The sequence below is a fragment of the Lepisma saccharinum genome, chromosome 23, assembly GCF_977018435.1.
Source record: "Lepisma saccharinum chromosome 23, izLepSacc3.1, whole genome shotgun sequence".
Taxonomy (NCBI): domain Eukaryota; kingdom Metazoa; phylum Arthropoda; class Insecta; order Zygentoma; family Lepismatidae; genus Lepisma; species Lepisma saccharinum.
In genome coordinates this window covers 53550966-53573646 of record NC_139251.1, presented here as the reverse complement: position 1 = coordinate 53573646, position 22681 = coordinate 53550966, and the positions used below count along the sequence as shown (strand labels likewise).

The window sequence follows — 22681 nt, the reverse complement described above, 5'->3', positions numbered from 1 at the left end:
AACAATTTTCATCTTCGCACGTAATCGACTTGCACCTGTTCCAAATTTCCTACATAACACATTTCTTTTTCGAAAAAAGTTTTATTTAAGGTAATAAAATCATCTTTCGGAAAATAAAGTGAACAGACTAGTGCTTTCTTCGTAATGTCCTTTCCGAATTTCCCCATGCGGATCTTCTGTTAATCAATTTTATCTTCCCTGACTTATTTACAAATTTAATTATGTTGATTCCATGGGGGTGGAAACACATGTAAACGTTTCACTTTTCCTGATCCACAAAACGATTTAGAGCAAAAACTGAACAGTAAATGTTACTCTTTCGAACATTTCCCATGCTTTGAACGACTTCAACACAAAGTATCCTAAGTGGAGTAGTTCCGGATAATCCCACCAGATGGCGTATCGAATAATTTTAAATACATAATTTGTAACGTATGCAGTACACGTATGGAAGAATATTTTAGTTGTGTCAATTGTGAACACCATACGTGATGTAAAGGAAATGCTTCCGTGGAAAGTACTATCTGCTATAAGATTTTTGGAAGCATTTACATAGCATTTATGCTAGCAAAAATGTTAAAGGAAATGCTTCCGTCTAAACGGGGCCTAAGAAAACACTTCATGCACCACTTTGCTATTATTATATTTTTTATTTCCTTTTTTTATTATTTCTTTCCAGTTTTGAAATCAGCTAGAGCAGCAAATAGACCCAGTGGGAGTATTATTTTTTTTTTGCTTTCGGGGGATGCTCACTCCGTGTGCCTTATTTGTGATTTCATTTCCGGGGCTGGGGAGGGGGTGGGGGAGGTTTTTTGGGTATGCAAATTTGTATGTGTTTTCAGTTAGTAAACTGTACTATTGCTTTCCAGTTCTAAGTGCCTACCACATTAAATCTTGTGATAACATTTAGACGTAATTTAGATACATTTAGCTAGTATATGCAGATCCTAAGAAAACCCACACCCATTCACATAAGGAGCTATTGTACTACTATCCTTGACAAAAATATTGAGCCCTCGGTTTACGCGCTTGTAAAATTGTACGTACTCCGTGGGAGGAAAAAAGTCAAATATACCTCATTGGAAAGCTTCAAGTATCTACTTTTTAATAAGCGTTATCTGAAAATTAATCTTAACTTTGTTTTCTTGCTATAATAAAAAAATCACTGAAAAGTGTAGTTTTTCTTCCAATTTTCACGAACGGGAAACTTAACACCATACAGTTCATAATTGACTGTATATATAATTTTGAGATTTTGTGTACTTGAAGTTTGATTATTTTTGCACCTCTGTAGAAAAAATAAAATGCATATTTTTACTAGATACTTTAAGAATTGGCATTTTAGAGAAAAGTGCAAACTTGAAATGCGTAATTACAAATTCAATGAAATTGCAAAAAACTGTTGATATAACGAATATGATCAAATTCCAGAAGGTTGGTTTATGTACCTCAAATATGGTTCCAGATATTAATTATTCTTTAACACTCCTAATATGGTAAACGGGTGCATGACGTATGCCCGGGTGCGGCCAATCTCAGACTCCGCGGGCTACAAGCGGCTTCCACAGCGTTGCAGGTACATAGTGGTTCGGATCCCACTTTAAACTGTGAGTCCAATCCCGGTTAGCCTACCTGTGCATAAAGTGGACTTAAAGAAAGAGAAAACAACTCAACTCGGCTTTATATGAACGTCATTTTCCCAGTATTATTTTATGTCGCACATTTAAACAGATATATTGAGTGCAAAGATGTTCAATGAGGACGATTTGAATGAAGTCGATGAAAGATTCAGTCTTCTCTGTACACAATAATAACGCACCTGCTGTGTACAGGGTCATTCCACGCCATTTCCACGAGGTCAGGACACCCACCAACTTCGATTTCGATTAAATTTGGTATACACCTTTCCATTATGGTTGAAAGAAACCCCCTAATTTTTTTTTTCACTCTATCTCAAACGGTTTTCATTTTACAGCACTGAAATGTCATTAAATCAGTGTTGTCTGTCACTCTGGAAACCCTCGACACAAGATACCCTTGCTTACATTTTATTTCTTTTCTCCTTAACCAATCATCAGATCTCTTTGAAATTTTACACAAACTTCAATGAAATAATGAGGATTTCAGAAAAAATACATGAACACTCAAAAAATTTTACAAATGCCTATAAAAACACTAATAATGAATTTGTAGCCTAATTTTTGTGGTGGGAAAAGTAGGTTACGAAAATCTGAATTTTCATCATGTGGGTATGATGGAACCAAAAACTTTTGATGTTGAAAATCATTGCAAAGACATGCTCTTTCTCTACAAGAAATAATTTTTTTGGTTTTCTTATTCCTTCTAACGAAAATTTTACGTTTTTTTGGAAATTGCCTAAAATTTCAGAGTCAATCCGTACCAAATGGTTCAGCACTGGTCGCTCGACCATTTTTAAAATTTTTCATTTGTTTGTCATCGTAACCCCTGTACAAGAGTAGTTCAAAACAGGCATTATTTTTCTAAAACTAGATTTCGTTTGAAAATGGCGGCCATGTTTGTTTCATGACTTGCAACATTTTTGGCCTATGTAAACAGTTGCGATAATTATGGTAACTCAGCTAAGATAAATTAGAGAAATCTGGGGTAAAAAACTTTGTTTTCAGTACATTTCAGGCTACATTTTATGTTCCGTATCGTTTTTTTACCACATCTAATGCAAATGGCTGAAATTTAGGGTCAAAATTGACTGATGTGTATACCAAATTTCATCGAAAACTGAGATGTTGGGTGTCAAAATCTTAGTTTTTTTGCGTTGATTTGATGTGGAATGACCCTACAGCGATTTCATAAGAATGGGAAACAGAGCGAGGTGCGTACTGGTGAAAGTAATGCATAAAAATTAAAAAAATTGCGCATTTGAAGCCTTCAACTAATATTTTAAAATATATTTCGAGCATAAACGCATGTAAATTGCGTTTATCTTGCAAAATTCATTTAATCATCGTGTCGAGTAGTTGTGGTGGTTTCAGCATTTAACGTGTTGCTATACATTCCACCTGAAATATTGCTCTTATATTTTTGTATGTTTCACAGCTGCAACTCTTGTAATAAGCAAGGAGTTGTGGGTTCATTAAGAGATTAGATTTTTTTGATTTTTATTTGATTTAATTTACTTCGCTTCTTGTGCCACTTTTGGCTAATTTTCGAAGATGGGGATGAGTGATGATGATGATATTATGAAATTGATTAATAGACATCACAAACGTCCATGCCCAAGCCAGGATTCGAACCCGGAACCCCTGGCGTCGCAGCGCGATGTGCTAACCACTCCGCCACGGGGGCCGACTGTTCATTAAGAAAGACAGATGGACTAAAAACTAATAAATTTTTAATAAATATAATGAGTGAAAAGTAAAAGTATAAAATGGTGTTCATAACGGATTCTGTTGAACTGGATGATTAAAATAAAAGTCGTGTATCTTTTTTCTCACCACATCTTGCAAAAACGTGCCCAATAAAATATTGGGTCGATACAAATTTTTGTTGTTCCCTTTTTCTTTACGTACCTTTTTCACTATGCTGAAGTAACCCCCGCCTTGGTTTAATCACTTCACAGAACCGCCATCACTCACTCAATACTGTCGTACGAACAAACACGCGAACTTGTGATAGGCCGACTTGCTGTATAGAATGCACGTAAGAATATCATGGCTATGTGGGAATTCAGGAAATAATTCATGGCAGGAATGTAAACACAGAAGTGTCAAAAGAAAATTTCGTCATCTCTACAATGCTTTCCTTTGCGCAACACATTGTTTCGGCTCATTTCCCGTGTCAAAGGTGCTTGGACGTTTAAAGGGCAAGCGGCGACGCTTGGCAACAAGGCTCACTTGTTCTTAGCAACGATGTGAATTGCGCGGGAACCGGTTGCCAAGAAAAACAATTCTGTCTGTTGTTTTCAATTCGTACAGTGTGAAAGAATGAAATATAGAAATTTGATATTTATTCTACGCCGCGGTGGCTCAGTCGGTAACGTGTCTGACTATCATGCTCAAGGTCCCGGGTTCGATCCCCGGCTGGTTCAAATCCGGGAACTTTTCTAACGTTGGAAGCGGCCCCAGCGCCCACCCAGCGTCGAATGACATGGGTACCTGGGGAAACCCTGGGGGGTAAAGGCGGTCAGGGGCGTTATGCTGATCACATCACCCCCACTCATGACCGGATCAAGAAAATGTGGGGCGTTACCCCCACACCCCCTATACGCCTTCATGGCGTGGTGCTAAGCACAGGGGAACACTTTACCTTTTTTTTTATTCTACGGCCATCATTTTGATATGCATTTCATAGCCATTGGACTGGCCATTTCCGAGGCAACATCATAATTAATCATTAATTGTGGCTGTTCCACAGCTGACAGTACTATTATATTTTGCTGATTTATTTCCACATAAACAAGCTTCAATTACAAAAAAAAATCATATTTTTACAATTAAATTCGACTTATGTAAAAATACACAAAAACTACACTTTTACAAACATGGTTTTACACGAAGCTACACACAATTAAATTCGACTTATGTAAAAAATACACGAAAAACTACACTTTTACAAACATTTTTTTCTGAATAGAAAACAGACAGAGTTAAAATCACTTTGTCTTGCTTTTTTTCTAAAAGCAGACACTTGCAGTTTTCCAATGATGTATATTTGACATTTTTCCTCCCACGGAGTACAATTTTACAAGCACGCAAACCGAGGACTCAATATTTTTGTCACGGATAGTAGTAACACGGAGATAACGTGGCCGAATATCTATTGTGCGTTCAAGTCAATGACGGCGATAAATGTGATCAATGTAGCTTTAACGAATATAGCTGACAAAATCAGCTCTTCTTGCAATGGCTGCAGGATTTCGTACTTTGAAAATCGACAGAACGGCGTTAGGCCGGCTTAAGACGAAAGCATCTCCTTTAGCATTTTTGCCAGCATGAATGCTATGTAAAAAGGTTACAAAAATCTTATAGCAGATAGAGACTTTTCATGTGACATTTCGCTTGACTTTTGCGATTACAATAAATAATGTATTACAGCACAACGGGACGCCGAATTACACCATCTATGGTGAGTTCACGGTGTTCAGATTTCATACAACTAAAATATTCTTCCACACGTGTACAGTATACGTTATAAACATGTATTTAAGCAGTGCCACTGGTTTGTACCTAACACCGTATTTTAGGAAACGTTATTCCTCTCGGTTGAATAGTTATCGGCTTTTAAACATGTGAAGTGATACATTGTTTACATCTCACGTGGCCGCCATTACACCTGCACTCGTGACCTACAGCTCGCTTCTGATTGGTTATGCTACGAAAAATGATACGGACCGAGCCTATCCTTGATCCAATGTAGTGATCCAATGAAATGTATGATAAAACTATGAATGTATACATTCTAAAGGTCAATAAATATACTACTATGGTTATGCTACGAAAAAAGCTTCGAAAATAGGACAGATCCTATCCTTGAGAAATGTCAAGAAATATGCTTTTCACTTTGCACAGTAGCATTTTGATCATGGCACAAATTCTAAGGAAAATTCTTTCGTCTAAAGCGGGCTTTAGTCTAAGAGCATTTTGTAAATGATCTGCACTCGACGACAATAAACAAATAAACAATGATCTATTTTAAAAGTAGAACTTCAGGAGTGAAGTAGGATGCAGTTGTTTTAAAGGTTAATTTACTGTTTACCTGAATTGCTCTTCAGTTGTGTTCGGTCCATAGTTAAAAAATGGTATGCTTCATGCTTTCAATGCCATTTTCGTTTGCGGGGGTAAAAACACCTCTGGACGTGATTTTTTTAAAACAATTCTTCTGGCAGGATAAAAAATTTTGTGAGAGGGGGAAAGAAATCTCCGTCATCCCTTCCCCGTTAATTCACGCACTCGACGGACCAACCTGCCGGTTGTCTGACTGCCAGGCAGGAGGAGACAGGTTGGAATTCGAATATCTAATTCATCTACACTCTGTCTCAGTTATCTCTGGAGCAGGTAACCAATAACAAGTCTCTGCGCAAGTAGTGACGCGTGACTGCTCCACCAATGAACACGCGATAGGGAATGGTATTGCGGGGAGGGGGAGGCGACTGCTGTTACCAGCCTTCCCAGCAGCGTGTACTGCTTCGCTCTGCCCACTCTATTTCCCCACTTCTCTGACGCTATGCGTAACCTTGCTCCAGAGATAGTTTGACAGCAGAGGCGTATATTCGGGACTATCTAGGCTATCTGCGAGGCCCAGACTCGAGAAATAAAATACAGAAAAAAAAATATCTATCAAAAAATGTGCATAAAATTTTTCATTTCAATAAGAAGATGAACCTATTTCTTAGAAGTTGGAAACATTGCCCGCTTTCTTTGAATTCGCGAGACGGCTGGCCCAGCTGGCGGGCAACTCCACGGGGGTTTGGGGGTAAGCTTGACAGGGCTCCGATCAATGTTGCAAACCAATTTTTCCCACCATGTAATTTCAACAGGATCGGGGAATTGTGGAGTCAAACTGTTACAGGAGAGAGAACAGGGTTGCGTATGGCGGGGAAAAAACCCTCTGAACTTCCTCAACAGTCTGGGTCAATGTTGCAAACCAATTTTTCCCAGCACGTAATCTTCCCAGGAATGGGGAATTTTGAAGCAAAATTATCGCGGGAAAGGGGAAAGTGTAAAGTGGCAGGGACAAGAACATCATTGAACGCTTGCAGAGGAGTTGAAAAAGAGGTCGTTGACCTTCAAACAACTAGAGATACAGTGGGGAGTAGAAAATTGTTGGCTGAGCGGGAATGGTTTACCGAAATGACAAGGACCAGTTCTAGTCTAGATCGCGTCGAGTGGTCTTGGTGCGTTGAATTTATTTAGAGGCAGCGTGTGAATACAGTACTGAGTGGATTGTATTTTTGTGAATTACGATAAGCTCTAAATCGTTGTGGATTTTTCTTGTATGTCCACTTTATGAACATATAAGCTAATGGGGATCGGACCTACAGTTAAAGTGGTATCTAAACCACCATGCATCGAACCCGGGACCCCTTAGTTTCAAGGCAACGACGTTATTACTCCGCCAACAAGGAGTACCCGAACTTAAAATCGTGAAAATAGGTAGGTTGAAATTTTATTTATATTCTCGTATATAGGCCTACATAATATTTCACAATATGGGTCTCTCATTTATGCAAATAAGAATGAAATTCTTGAAATCCTTTCCTTACTGACAGTGTATATTTCCATGTTTTATTTATGAGGTATATATTTTTAATCACAGAGTCACATCACTTTAACCCGCCACCCCAAATGAGTTAAAAAAACAGAAACACCCACACCAGCAAATTTTTGTCCACTCGAACACTATGATATGGTGCGATAGCACAGGTTCTTAACCCAGTATATGCTACTGTTCGACAAGATATAGATAGAGGTGAATAATAAATATTTCAATTTCAATTTTCCTTTGTTGAAGGGTGAGGTTCTGCTTGCGGCTGTTCTGCCACCTAACGTCAATGGATACATATGCTACATACCAAATACAAATAACAAACAAACACACAAAATAAAAAATAAGAAGAATATAAGACACACAAATAGAAAAAATACAAAAGTGAGAACAAAGGCTCGCTAACACACAAAAAAAGGAAAGGAAAATAAAATACACAAATTAATAGACATGATTGTGCTTGGTGTCATATATGCAAGTCAAATATAAATTAAGATGATTATTACCCGAGAAAGGACAAAATATAATTAAGGGTTGGAAACATGTAAGGGAGAAGCAAATAAGCTAAATGAAAAATGAAAAAAATGAAAAATAAAGAACTTATTTTAGGAATTTACAATAAATAATAATTGTTGCGGGAAACCGGGTCAAATTTTCAGAATACGCCACTGATACACCTAATGAACCACTCACGGCCTGGTTAAGTAAGAGTGACACTGAAACCCGAAGACTTTGAAGATGAGGCTGGTTGCCTGGCAATGAACGTGCTCGGTCAACTAGAGACACAAGTGGGAATTGAGGAGAAAATAAGAGCAAACCGCCACCTTACGTGGATTGGTAGGAACCCAATATAACTTTGTTTCCGTCCAGTATTAAAGAGCAGAAATTCCTGGAAGCAAGGATTGACCATCAACGCTCTTCTTCAGGAAGAAACAAGGATTGCTTGACCAAGCTAGTTCGAAGGGAAGAGGTAGTGAAGCGGGACAGAAGCAAAGTGAAGAGGAATTCTACCGTGACCAATAAGGCAGTGAGCGACGGACTGCAATCAGTGTTGCCGCAATCTGAGGGTATAATTTCCCCTTTTCGGCCAAATTTCCCCTTTCATATAAGAAATCATATGATGATAATAATAACAATAATAGCAATAATATTTATTTAAGTGATGAGCACGATTTGACAACCAGGCACATCACAGTGTCAAAATAGGTGATACAAAATTATAAAATTGAATATCTGGGAATTTTATGAGATATATTAATCAGAAAGTATTTACTATCTATTTGGAAAGATAAAATATTCTGTACAAAATTTATCCTTTTCATTTTTCTTCATTTTCTAAGGTAGGCACATTCAACTGTGTTAACCATTCAGAATAATGTTCTTGATAGTCTTTTTTTAAAATATCGTCTTTCTAAACTATTTTAAAACTTTAAACACTTTTTTAAAAAGTCTTGTTAAACTTTTTAAACTTATAATAATAATAATAATAATAATAATAATAATAGGGGAAACCGAGGTATTCAACACTAAAGCTTTGATGATGAATTATGGAATTGTTTGATAATATTATAGACACTGCATAGATGCTAAGAAAACCTTGATACCTTCTCTTCCAAATGAACTCGGTAACAATGTTCCCAAACTATTTGTTTTTCGCAAGTAACTAAGAAAAAGACACAGCTGTCATGTTCTTCATTGCCCTGATTTTTTGGAGAAAAGCCGTACATCATGTTCGCCATTAGCTCTTATAAAAATAGTTATGTAATGACAAATGAAATTAAAAATTAGGAATAAAATCCCTGATGTTAAGTACATTTTACCGACGTATGAAGATAAAGAATTACACACTCAATTTCTCAGACCAAAATACGAGGGGGCATCAAGAAGTTTTGCCTGTTGAGGTATAATTCGTTTAATAGTGGAAAGATTAAAACAATGAACATATATATAGTTTACCTGTAGTGTTCTCTACTCAGATTTACCCTTTCACATAGTTCCCATCACGTTCAATGTACTTGCGCCAGCGTTTTACCAAGGCCTAAAGAAAAAGTTTGGAAAAATTCCACAGAACACTTCCTGTCCCACCGTTTTAGAGCTGATTTAACCTCCTGATGGTCCTCGAATCCTTGAATATCATATAATATATACATATATACATATATAGGGATCATTCCATGTCAAATCAGGCAGGAGTCACCGATTTTGACGATATTTGGTACACAGCTTTGCTTTGCTCCAAAACCGATACATGTGAAAGGATTTTGCTGAAATATGATTATTACGAATTATATGAGGGATGTTCAAAATGTCATTTTTGAGCAACATGCTCTTTTCAATAAAGTATATCTCGAGAACGAACAAAGATACAGAAGCGTTCTTGAGCTCGTTGTAAAGAGGAAAGACGGTTGCATATTATGAGATGATCAAATGTTGAAACTTAGTAAAATTTGAACACTCTGTTCAAATTTTACGTTTGAACAGTTCAAAACACCCCCAATCGATTTTTCTCATTTTTGGATATTTTTAACTACTATCCTTCCTCTTCATACTGAGAAAGTTTTATCGAGGTGTTTTTTGATATAAGGGAGAAAAATGATATTGAAATTTGTCCTGCATCAGCAATGTACTGAGCTGCAGCGTCCCTATGATGAGACTTTTCATTTGTGTCGCACTAGAGGATATGCATACTTACTCTTCAGGGACAGGTGATATTCCTCTTCATTTTGTGCTGTTATTGCTAATTTATACGTTAATGTTTTCATATTTTTAGCCGCATTCGTGGGGACGAGATGTGGGCGTGTTGTGAAAACTTCTGTGTTAGTCAAAAATATTAACGGAAAAAAACGACGAATGTTGGGGAATAATTCCGTAAAAGATGCATTTTGGTCAGTTGTTAGTCCACTACTAGAAGTACAAAATCTCAAAAGTTCACGCCCTTCTCCCTTGTGCTTTCCCTCAAGCATCGGATTCACAGACTCTTAGTAACTGGCTAATATCTAAGCAGTTATTTTTCTATTAAACTTTTGATCCTCATTAGATAAACTGAAGAAAAGGTAATGTTTCTTTCAATAATGCGTAACGATCTGTAGGATTTTATGTTTTGGTAATGAACGATACCCCTATAAGATTGGATCACATATAAAGACGAATTCAAAGGAATTACTTTCCGGAGAGGGGCATCGTAACAATCTGTAGAATCTTTTTAATGTAACGTACAACGAACTCTAAAATCCCAGACATTTAGCTTTCACCTTTCCAATCAGGAAATTGCTAGAACAATATAAGGAGTGAATGTCTTGTCAGACATTGCCGAGCTTCCTTGATCGCCATCGTTGCAAACAGGTGTAAACGATCGCAATCAAGGAAGAGTCTACAGATAATTGAGTAGGCATTACTGAGTAAATTCGATTGGAACAAATGTCTGGGAGGAGACAGGTCAGCGAGTACGAGGATTACGGAGAGAGACAAGAGGACGCCTTGGGGAGACCGTGTCGAGGCGAGTCGTAAGTCAGACTCTTTGTACAGTCTCGAGCATAACCTCTCATTGCAGATCTTCAGCTGTAGTGCAGAGACAGATATACTCTTTCCAATAAGCCATGTTGATGCAGTCTTTGGGGGTTTAAAACTCAAGTGTTGTGTCTTGCCACACGTATGTGTTTAGTCAGTACCACTTGCACCTTACCATCAGGTTTGCCATGAACAGTGGGTATACCAATAGTTGGGGGATGAATGAAGAATGAGCTACATCACCCGTAGTACGATCCCACGTGGTGATGGATGCGGGTTCTAGAGCGCAACGTGACGTCGTAACGCCTAGAGAATGATACGTGGTTGGAGATGCGGAATCTAATGCAGTATGTACTAATATGCTACTCATACATCTTCAAATTCACGGAAATGGTATTTTGTATAGAATTTTCCTTTAGACTTAAAAGGGAAATTCGCCTCCTTGTAGCAACACTGACTGAAATTGGTCGTCGTTAGTGTGGGTAATTCAAAGAACCAGAGTAAGCGAAGAGGGGGATGAACTACCTTCAGAAGGTGCGCGTTGCTTCTAGTGGGTTGGGGGGTGAGGACAGAGATGAAAGGTCCGCAGAGAACGTTGCTCTCCTGACGACGATTCGGGTTCAAAGCCATGTTCCGAGAATCGTCCAGAAATGAGGAAATGGAGAATTCGAGAAGGGTGACGCTGCTACTACTGAGAAAATAGGAAAATATGCTTGAGGTAGACTTTAAAAAGGGAACAGAGCTTGCTCAATTTTTATTGTTAACGAGCACAGTCATCATAGAGGATGGCTATGGCTAAAGATATTGAAAAGCGAGTTAGGATTACAGAAAGTCAAAAGATAAAGCTGCTAGCAATCAATGTAATAATATTTAGAAAAACGTGTCTGATAAAATATTATACAGTGAAAATATAAAGTGTATGGAAAGATTGATTAAAGTCCACCCGCGAGTAAGTACAGTCACCAGCAATAATAATGTGGCACCTATATCCTGAAATACTTGCTTCCCTGCAACGCATTATGTGTGCTGCCTAACTATATGGCGTTAAGTGGATTTTAATACAGTAAAACTTCTCAACAGGCCAGGAGGAAACATAAATGTCCGTTATTAAGAAGTGTTCGCTATTCAGAAAAAAAAGTGTAGGATGTGACACAATAGGATAAGCATATTACAGTGCGTACTTTACGAACATAATGCTTTTTTCCCCTACATTCAAGGAACAAAATACTGTACTACATACGGTGAATTTAAATTTACTAAAGTATCACTACCTACATTACAAATTTCAAGAAATAAAATACAGTAGCTGCACGTAGTGTAATCCTTTGTTAAGTTACTGCATTCAAAATGCTCTTTCATTTTCAATAGGCTCTAACTATTTCTGGCCAGACCCAGATTGTCCAAAACAATCATCTAAATATTTCTGAATCTTAAAGTTCTTTACATCAACTTTTCCTTTAAAGTCAGTCGTTTGTGTTTCTGCGACATCGTAGCAGAAGTGACACACACTTCTCACGATAACCACAAAGAATACTGTCTGCACTTTTAAAAAGAAATACGTTCGGTGTAACATGCAACAATGCGCGCTAGTTCGAAATACTGGCCATTGTTGTGTCGAATTCCAGGAATTGCGACCGTTTTCTTTCAGGCTGTCCGTTATTAAGAAGTTTTATTTGTGTTGGGGAGGTAGTTTTCAGTGTCTGCGTCCGTTATTAAGAATGTCCGTTAATGAGAAGTAATATTGCCATTAACCCAACGTATTTCTGTTGGCGAATTTAAAAATGTCCGTAATTTAGAGGTGTTCGCTATTCAGAGGTGTCCGTTAGGCGAAGTTTTACGCAAATGTTGATGGAAACTTCTACCACTGCCGTAGAGTTAGGCAACACACATAACGGCTTGCAAGAAAGTGAGTATTTAAGGATATAGGTGTCACATTATTATTGCTGGTGACTGTACATACAGTAGTAGTAGGAGCTGCAGTAACAACACGCATTATTATTATTACCAGTCAGATTAACCCTAGCGTACCGTCCGTACAAGAATCTTACTTACCCGAGAGTTGGGTGCATTAGAGACCCACACATTATCTTAGCACTAAAAATAAATTTATTGAACCACTGCTTCCTATGTTGTTTACGTAGGATCAGTTATATAATAATTACAAAAATAACATAACAAAATTATTTACTGTCACTTACATGAATGTCACACATATTTTTATTATTCATTCAAACCAAATAAACATATTAATTTTTCATCAATGTCTGTTTTGTTTATAGAGGCGATTTAATTAATGATTATAATAATTAAGAAAATAACATCATTAATAAATAGCAAGGACCAATTGTTAACTGCCACTTGTAAGAGTATCATGTACAGTCACGGACACTTCTGGGTTGTAACAACTCCATTAACTTTCAATGTGATCGTTACAACCCAGAAGTGTCCATGACTGTACACATACCAAGGGCCGGGGAGTGGGGGGGGGGGAGTGTAGGATAGGCCAACCGCGTGAATTTTGTCTTCTGTGTACGTTAGCTTTATGTTTTTACGTATGAACAAGAGTAATACAGAAACGCTGGGAACTCCATAGGGAGCAATGTATTTATTTTCAATCTTTTATAAAAATATTCACAGTTGAAAAATCGAGAAACAGGAGGTGGTGGGTCTGGCAGCCGCCCCCTTCCGATAAGCTACACTCTGTCCCGGGAATATCTGGAGCAAGCGACCGAAAACAAGTCTCTGCGCAAGTAGTGACTCCAGAGGGCTACTAGACCAATGGACGCAAGAGAGGGGGAATTGAGCGCAGCTTCCAGCCGCTTCGAACAGCGCGCACTGCATTGCTCCGTCCAATAGCTTTCTTCCATTTTCTTCCGTTATATGTAGTTCCGCAGATTACAGAGACAGACTTTAGGTTATAGTAATTCAGTGACGGTACCAGTGGGGAAACAGGTTCCTTTCTATATTTCTTTCCCGGATTCTCTGGAGTAAGGGATCGCGAACGCGTTCTGTGCGCATGTTGAAGGGTGTGCGCCTCGTCCAATGAACGCGCGAAGGGGAGGGGTATCCACGGGAGGGGGCGACTCGACTGCTCATTCGCGGTCCAGTAGTTCCGTAGTAAACATGTCAGCTCGCAAGTCTAGGGGAACTTTGCATTCAGGAGAGCCCCGCATAGTGTTGAATGTGGTAGAGAACAACTTGTTTGAAAAGTTTAAAACACATGGCTTTGTTTTTTGACAAATGTTTAAAACGTTTAAAACAAAGTGTTTTAAACATGTTTTTCAGACTTGTTTAAAACACATTTTGATACATGATGTTTCATAGTTTGTGGTTATTTGCATGTTTTTTGAAAATATATGTTTAAATTTGTTTTAATTTTTTCTGTTCTTCGTGGCATCAAAAGACAAATAAACGTGTAATATTATTTGTTATTTGTGTAAAACAATGCACTGGCCATTGTTAAGAATAAAGGAAAAAATTGGCAGCAGAAAGCTTTTTGCTTTACGGCCGTTACACCGCTCAGCACTTCGTTGCTTTCATCCCGCACCCTTCCCCAACCAGTCTGGCCCCGCCCACAAGCTTTCCCCTCTGCGCGTCGCTACACCAGAGAATCCGGAAAAGCAGTATAGCAGACCGCTTCTGTAACCCCTCCCTTCCAGCAAACAGGAAAGAAAATTAAATAAACGTTCCTTCACCCCAAATATGCATTTCTGTAGTGCATTTCCAAGCATATTTAAGGTGATTCCTCGCCCCGCTTCCTCGCTGATTTATTTACAGAGTCGTCAATGAAGTCATTATTTCCCCTCGATTATATTTTTATTCACTCCTTACACATTCTAGTTTTAAAATTAAAATCGCGACAACGAACAAGGGTGGTGAACTGACGAACACAATGAAACTTTCATATAATGCAGAAAATTCGAATCTTATACTCCAATAGGTCTCGTCTACTCTTACGGCGAGTGGCCCTCACGCAGACCAAGCAGACAACAGCGGTGGCGTCAAGAGTTATGACGTGGCGGGAATAAGTACTATGTGCACCTGGTTCTACATACAGGCTGCTGCGTTTCTTATCGCGCTGGATTGGTCGCTTCCCCGTTCCCCACTTCCCTTGCCAGCATGTAGGGCGCCTGCCGTAAGACTGGAAAATATATATAGCTTAGTGGTGCATTACACTAACCACTCCGCGACGGAGCTCCTCACTACAAATACTATAAAAATAATCATAGATTAAGGGCTTGGTAGGATATATTCTTTAGGTAACAGTCTGATATAGTGAAAACACATTTCTTCAAATTTACAGGAGAAAAAATGGGAAACTACTTGTACTTACGGAATTGAGTTCCTGTGGACTTTTGGAAGCTCGGAATAGTCTTTTTTCCATTCGTGCAACTTATTCGGCCGGTAAATAATGTAATTTTCGACATTAATGTATCTCCGTTGCACGATAGCTCGTGCCGCCATTACCGTCGACTACGTGAATCAAATGTTCCGTGCGTTCGATTATGTAACCCCCTATCAGTGTAGCAACCACGCGGTAGTTGTACAAGATGACGTGTGAAGGTTGCATTGTGAAAATGTTCCCGGATATTGAAGACCCACGAGATTTTTTAATAGAACATGGAATCGTGAAAGAAGAAATTTTCCACTAGACAGAAGAGTGCATGCATTTTTTAAGCAAGCCGGTAGCATGCAGTACATTTAAGTGTACTGAAAGTGAAAGTGAAACAGCGTGTTTTTTTTTCAATTTAATTTTCTATATTAGCCTAACCTAACTGAACCTAACCAAACCTTCCGTGAATGGCTTGTGGATCAATTTTCGCTTAGAAACCTTTTGTTTGTGCTGCATTGTTCGGTTCATAAGTTTGGAAACACTGCATATCAGCTGACGATAGCCAACGTGAGTCAAGATTTGCCCGCCATATTGTGTGTAACGAAAGCGAATTAGCAACGACCAATAAATACCTGTAATGTGGAAAATTACGCTTTTTTCAGTGAATAAAACATAATCCCAAGTTGAAAAATGTTTCGCTGTGCATATAAGGTAAGTACAAATGTAAATAATTCGGAAATAAACGAGTGAAATGTGTTTTCACTATATCAGACTGTTATCATAATTTATATTCAGGAAAAGTTGGAGGACCGGCTGGCTTTGAAGTCCACGGAGCGCGCCCACCATCTGTAACAATCACATTCAACGCACAGTGTTGCCACACACCTACTCTCCACTCTCGCCATCTTGTCCATCCGCCTTCCGACGGTCTCCACATTGAAGTTGAAAAGTACGGCAACAGCGTATGACAGCTGCGACAATTGGCTGAAAGTTGAGGTGATTGGACGAAAACAACTGGCCCGCTACCTATCCCTACCCACGATCGTGGCGGCAGCTCTCTTCAGTTCTTGGACGTTAAGCAAGTAAACGAGTCATCTATACTAGATCAGACATATCACGTCACAGCACAACTCTTCATTGCATCAGTGTTCTAACCCAAAATATTTGTTGCTGATGGGAAAAAAACACAACTGATTGATTTGGTTCAATTGTCGGTGGCTAATGAGGATGAACGATTTGTTTGTTTTAGTTTTGTTGTTAGTCCACTTTATGCACTGATAAGCTGATTGGGACTGGACCTACAGTTTAAAGCATGGTCATCGGAAGGCACTTTGAATGATGATATTTATCAAGGGACACTCACAGAGAACATCCACACGTAGGGCAGGATTCGAATCCTGTGCCCTTGGCGCTGTACCGCGTTGTTGTAACGGAGGTATGCTATGCTATCCTAAGGCAATTTACCCAAGAATGAGCATGACAAATTGATATATAATGGAAATCAGTACATATTAAAAATAATCAATTGTACAGTATGAATCTATGCAAAATTACATTACTTCTCCTTAGCTTGGCTAGTCTGTTTTAAAGACAGGTTATATCACTGTTGCGCCGAACATTCTATATTTTCTTAAATTTTGTATTTTGCGTATGGTATTTATTGACATATTGAATATGATCCCCGAAAATATCCCCCTCCCTGCCTCCCAAATATCTACTATTTGACAGAGTGTTACACCAAAACTTATCTGTAACACACGAATATCAGTGTATCAATGTAATATGCGCGTTACCTAACATCACGTCGATAGCCGAACTTGCTATTAGTCCATGAGCCAGGAGGATTTCAATTTAGGCGATCGGTACCACTCGGGGGGATAGGTTCTCATATGATTTTTTTAAAGGTCTGGATGCATAGAACTGGAAAATGTTTGATACCATCTCATAACTCTTTGCTTTTTATACAATATTACAAGCATGGCCGAAAAATAATGGTTATTCATATTTTTTATAAAAAGCATATAAATTGATCACAATATTTGAAATAAATTTAATTTCATCAGACCTATTAAATTCAATATTATTTTATAATAACTATAACTATTAAGTGTAATACTATTAATATAATCCTTATAATAATAATAAAACTTTATTATATTGCTTATATACTGACATAGATTAAATGCATACGTTTTACTTACAATTTTCAATAATAATAGTGGCTTAAAGATTAAATATGCATGTATGTTATAATTTAACATAAACAAAATTTTATTATTTACATTCATCATCATCATCTTCTGAATAGGTGTCATCACTCATTGATTTTCACATGTGGGTAGTCGGCAGTTGTCAATGCACCTGATGTTATTTAGACAGAAGATGCAGTTCGTAATTCTATTGAATTGGTTGGTTGATTGATTTGGTGTTTCGAGTCCACTTTATGCACAGGGAGGCTAGTGGGGACTGGACCTACAGTTTAAAGTGGGAACCGAACAACTAAGTGCCTCCACCGGGTATCGAACCTGGGAGCCCTTGATTACAAGGCGGTGACGCTATCACCGCACCATCAGGGATACAGATACTTTCTAATGGAGTTGCAAGCTATTAGATCTAGAGGAATTTAAGATGCTGGCTGCCATTCCATCCAATCCATTACCAGCTTCTCTGCTCCATCGTGTTTTTTTTCAATGTCCACCTTATCCCACTTGGTCTAGGCGTACGTGGATCATTCAGAAGACATCTCTTGCTTAATGCGGATTGATAATCGCACGTTAAGCATGTTTGTTGCAAGGTTATAAATGTCTATCTCACCCTTCTTTGCACAGAATAGACATGTCATGTCATTCACACAATGTACGGAAGATTTTGGAGCATATAGTAAGCACGAGAACTACAGTTTGCCCATTACTATTTCATTGAAATCCCATTGATCTCCGAGGGTGCGAAAATATTTCCTGTGTTTGTCTGTTGGTAGAAAGGATGCACTTACTTTTCCTTTTCCTGTAAAGGCATATGGAGACTTCTCGACAAACTTTTTTAATAAGAATTGAAGCTATTTTCAACCCACATGGGTATTTTAGTACTATATTTCAGAAAGAATTTAACCATGATTCTTTCATGGAATCTCAAACACACAATACACACATCTGTGTGACCTGAGCCTCTCATTACCAGCGGCAGTATTCACCAACAAATTACCATCTCTTCTCCACGTTTACTGTTGAGATTGGGCACTTTTGGCTCCCTTCAGATGTGATGTTCCAACATTTATCTCCACAGTTCGCGAAGTGTTTTTTTTTCAAAAGATTTACAAAATGCTCTGATTTCCTACATTCGTTAACAAGAAATGCATTGGAGTTGTTTTATTCATTACGTGACTTAGGAATTTCCTTCAGTTTCTGACAATCTGGGAAGATGAGATGCTCTGTGACTGATTTCCGAATTCTTCCCACGTGATTGTCCTTTCGGTGTTCTTTATAGACGTCTCCTTGTATGTGGCTCAGACACACATCGATTCTTGGACTAGTATTTCCTTCTGGAAAAGCAATGGACAAGGCAGATAGACTTCACCAAAGTTTGACTCCACTTCTATTACTCTCTGAATAAGAGTCATACCATAAATTGCCGTGGCCAAATTTCCAGATATTTCCTCAGTGGGGATAACATTTTTCTGGAAGTATGTCTCTAAAGCCCATGATAATGGTTCTAAAGGAAAGCTCATTTGAAGATTCCGATCCTGCGCTGTCACAATAATTCGACCAAATAGTGTCTTGTCTGATAATTGATCTGCCATAACTATCCACCGTCTTCGTCTTGGATCAAGAGAGGAACAGAAAGAACTAGACGAAAACAATATCTATGCAACTGAAAGAACATTCAAAGAACAGATACAGTAGAGAATGGGTTAATACAGGTAACAGAAGTACCCTACAGTAGCTTGGACCAATACTCACATGATGTGCGTCACTATAGAGCAATTGAACAGATCAGAAACGGACATGTCACAGCAGTAACTCACCCCTAGTGTGGTGTGTAATCTCGAAAGGCCAACACCGCTGCACATCTGTGTGGCATGGACTCGATGAGGTGATCGATGAGATCCTGGAGGATTCCTCGACACTCTTTACTTTGGGCAATTTCAGTTTTGGAAGAGTTGAGGGAGGTGCCATCCTACCTAGAATGCGTCTGCCAAGCGCATCCCAAACATTCTCTATGAGATTTAAGTTCAGTAATCACGGTGGCCACTCCATACTCACTATTCCCTTGTCCTCTGGCACGTTGAGCACTAACTGAACGCTGTGAGGACGAGCATTATCGCCGATGAAAAGGAAACAACCACATCTTGTATATGCGCACTGCATGCCAAGAGGTCTGAGGTTCTCGTGTCCATATCTAAGGGCCGTCAAACTGCCATCTTGGATCACGTGGAGGTCCGTGCGTACCACTATTTTGAATACAGCCCACACCATCAGCCCACGACCTCCATTTTAGAATGTTTTTTGAACAAAAACAGGGTTATAGCGTGTTCCGCATTCTCTTCAGATTAGGCACGACTATTGTAAGGCTGGGGGCTGAATCGCGACTCATCGGAGAACAGCGCTCCACCCCATTCGTTGTGGCCCCAATTGCGATGTTCCTCAGCCAAGTTTCTACGGACTGAAAGCTGTACGGTGATGGAACACACACCATGAGTCTATATGCATAGAGGCCATCTTTAAGAAGGCGATTGCAGATTGCAGACAGTTTGAGATGACACCTGCTCCCTATTGCTGTGAGAAGGGCATGTTGTAGTTTCGTTGCATTCTGTCATCTGTTCCAATCGGTTGTTAACAAGAGGTACCCATTCTCTCTTGCTATTGTCGCTCGCCGACGGCCTTGACCTTGCCTTCCTCGCACATTCTCCGTTGTTTGGAACAGAATGGCATTGAGACACTCCAAGGGCTACATATACCTCTCGCTGTCTGTCCAGATTCCATCCTTCCTATGGCTCTCCACGCCATTGATTCAGGTAAATCACACATTAGAGGCATTGTACCACTCACTTGCCCACGTTCCTCAATGATCTTTTGCACTGTCCTTGGACTGCTACTGTCATTCTCACAGCTACGCACTTCAGTTGTCAATTCACATATATCGGCAATAATGATGAGCAAGTAGCCAATTGAATCCTGTAATGGAGTTAAATCTCATCCAACTTGTCAATTAAGTTATTAAAATATTCACATATTTAATTATTATAATCTTAATTATTATCATCATTATTATTAATTTGGATCACAATTACTGTAATTGTCATTTCTAATAGTAAAAGGAAAAATATTAAAAATGATCAATACTTTCCATTTACATCAAGGTTATGTGAGAAGTGGAGTGATAACACACAGAAGGCAAAGAGTTATGACATGCTATCACGTATTTTCCATCTCTAGGCATCCCAACCTTTCCAAAAAATCATATTAGAACCCGTCCTTGCCTGGCTCAAGGCCTATATTGACAAGATGTTATTGATGTTCGCTCACCGCCGTAAGTTAGGTAACACGTATAACGCAATGCAGGGAAACATGTATTTCAGGATAGAATTCTTACTTCTTGTTATTGCCGATAACAGTACATGAAGAGATTCTACAACTAGGGCTTCCCCGATGGCGCATTGGTAGCGGAGGAGGCACATAGTGGTTCGGGTCCCACTTTAAACTGTAGGCCCAGTCCCGATTAGCCTTACTGTGCATAAAGTGGACTTAAAGCACCAAATCGATCAATCAAATCTACAACTACTATTTTTAAAGTTCTTCGGAAATGGAAATATGGTACAAGGGACAAGAATAATGTCATGCACATCGCTGGAAGTAGATGAAACTGATAGCTTTCTTCCCCACGCATTTCTCGCTGCTATTTATAGACCCTTGGTAAAGAATTAGCAAGGGCCGTGTTTGCTTCAAATAAACCTTGTATTGATCGCCAGTTCGTATATTATCGACTGCCCATTGTTTTGCGTTGTTGGTATTATTAGGACCGTAGAAAAGGAATTTCTAACACAACGGACTCGTGTACCCGAGGTACTTTTGTGCGAATGGACGAGATGTGTTCCAAAAAACGCTTGTGTTCTGTTTCGGCACGAGCTTCTCCTCCTCCTCCCTTTTCCCTTCTTTGCAGAGCCAGACGATAAGGCGACCACCAACTTCCAAAATGCTACCGTGCAATGGGAAAAATCTCATGGCATATGGCACATTTCATGGCATTTCTCAAGGATAGAATCGGCCCTATTTCCGTAGAATAAGGCCACCTTTAGACGCAACCGTTTTCTTTAACATTTTTGCTAGCATAAATGTTATGTAAATGCTTCCAATAATCTTATAGCAGATAGCACTTTACACGAAAGCATTTACAGCACGAAAGGCACGTCGAGTTACTAGGTACTTAGATATATTATAGCTACATATTAATGCTTCTGTGTAAAAGTACTGTCTACTACAAAAAAATTCTATAAAATTTATAGAACCATTTATGCTAGCAAAAATACAAAGATGGCGGGATTTTTGGGCTTGTAACTTACAACAATAAAATATAAGAGATAGTAGTAGTAGAAATCACTAACCCTCAATGTTGTACAGAAACAGATTGAAGTGATTCTCTTTTATATTGCAGGAGTGTTAGCCATTTTCAGAGACGATCCATAACATGTCGGAGAATGAGCTATCTTATTTACTCACTAATATTATAAACTTGCCTTATTTCAACTAAGGCGAGCTATTATTCCTTATTGTTTATATCACTTCTCTTTTTTCTCTCTTCCATTGTTGTCCTTTCTGTATATTTTTCTAATTATTCACCACATTTTTGTCAAATATATATTATTCTTTTCTTTGACTTGTCGCTGTAACAACTTTATATAATAGTGGTGCCATCTATTGTCATCCGTTGAAGTTCCCTGCTCCTGTGGCTTGTAACACGAATTTTTTTCTCCATTCCCCTGCATGGTGTGGCTCTAAGGTAACGCAGCCTCCTCTACTACTTGAGGGGTAATCCTGAGAGGCAAAAGCCTACGGATCAGTGACGCAACCACAGGTGGGCAGGGGGTATGGCTCCCCAACCTTGGACGAAATCGATTCTTTCGGGGGCAAACATTGACGGCCAAGGGCACCTGCAGGGGCACAGACGAGCAATCGCCCCCTTCGATTTCAAATTTTATGCAAATAAAAACACATTTCGTAAAATTTTCTTGCTGCTTCGCTTGCAATATCTGCTTTCCTTAGTCTTATCAAGTTCAGAGCCGTAGCTAGGGCCTGGGAGCCAACCGATCCTATATGAAAAAAATTACAAAAGAGAGAATGCCAGGGCGCCTCGTGAAAATTATTTGCACCACATTTAGTCAACATTGTTTTCAGTTTGAAAAAAAAAAATCTTGCTCGTTTCGCTCGCAATACATGATTATTTTCTGTAATTGATTGTAAATTATCAGAGAGAGGAATAAAACTTATCTTCATTGATTTTGTCTTAAATGCATGAGCAATTGTTTTGAGGGAAAGGAGCGTCCACATTTGCGAGACAATTTATATCATTTTTGTTGTTGATTTATTATGAGGTAGACAAATTGAT

General features: G+C 38.8%; 1 protein-coding gene across 3 annotated transcripts in view; it reads left to right on the top strand.

The window, feature by feature from the left end:
* Positions 1-22681, top strand: part of LOC145977783 (PDF receptor-like) — a 231132-nt gene that overhangs the window by 141674 nt on the left and 66777 nt on the right. The gene's annotated exons all lie outside the window — the stretch shown is intronic.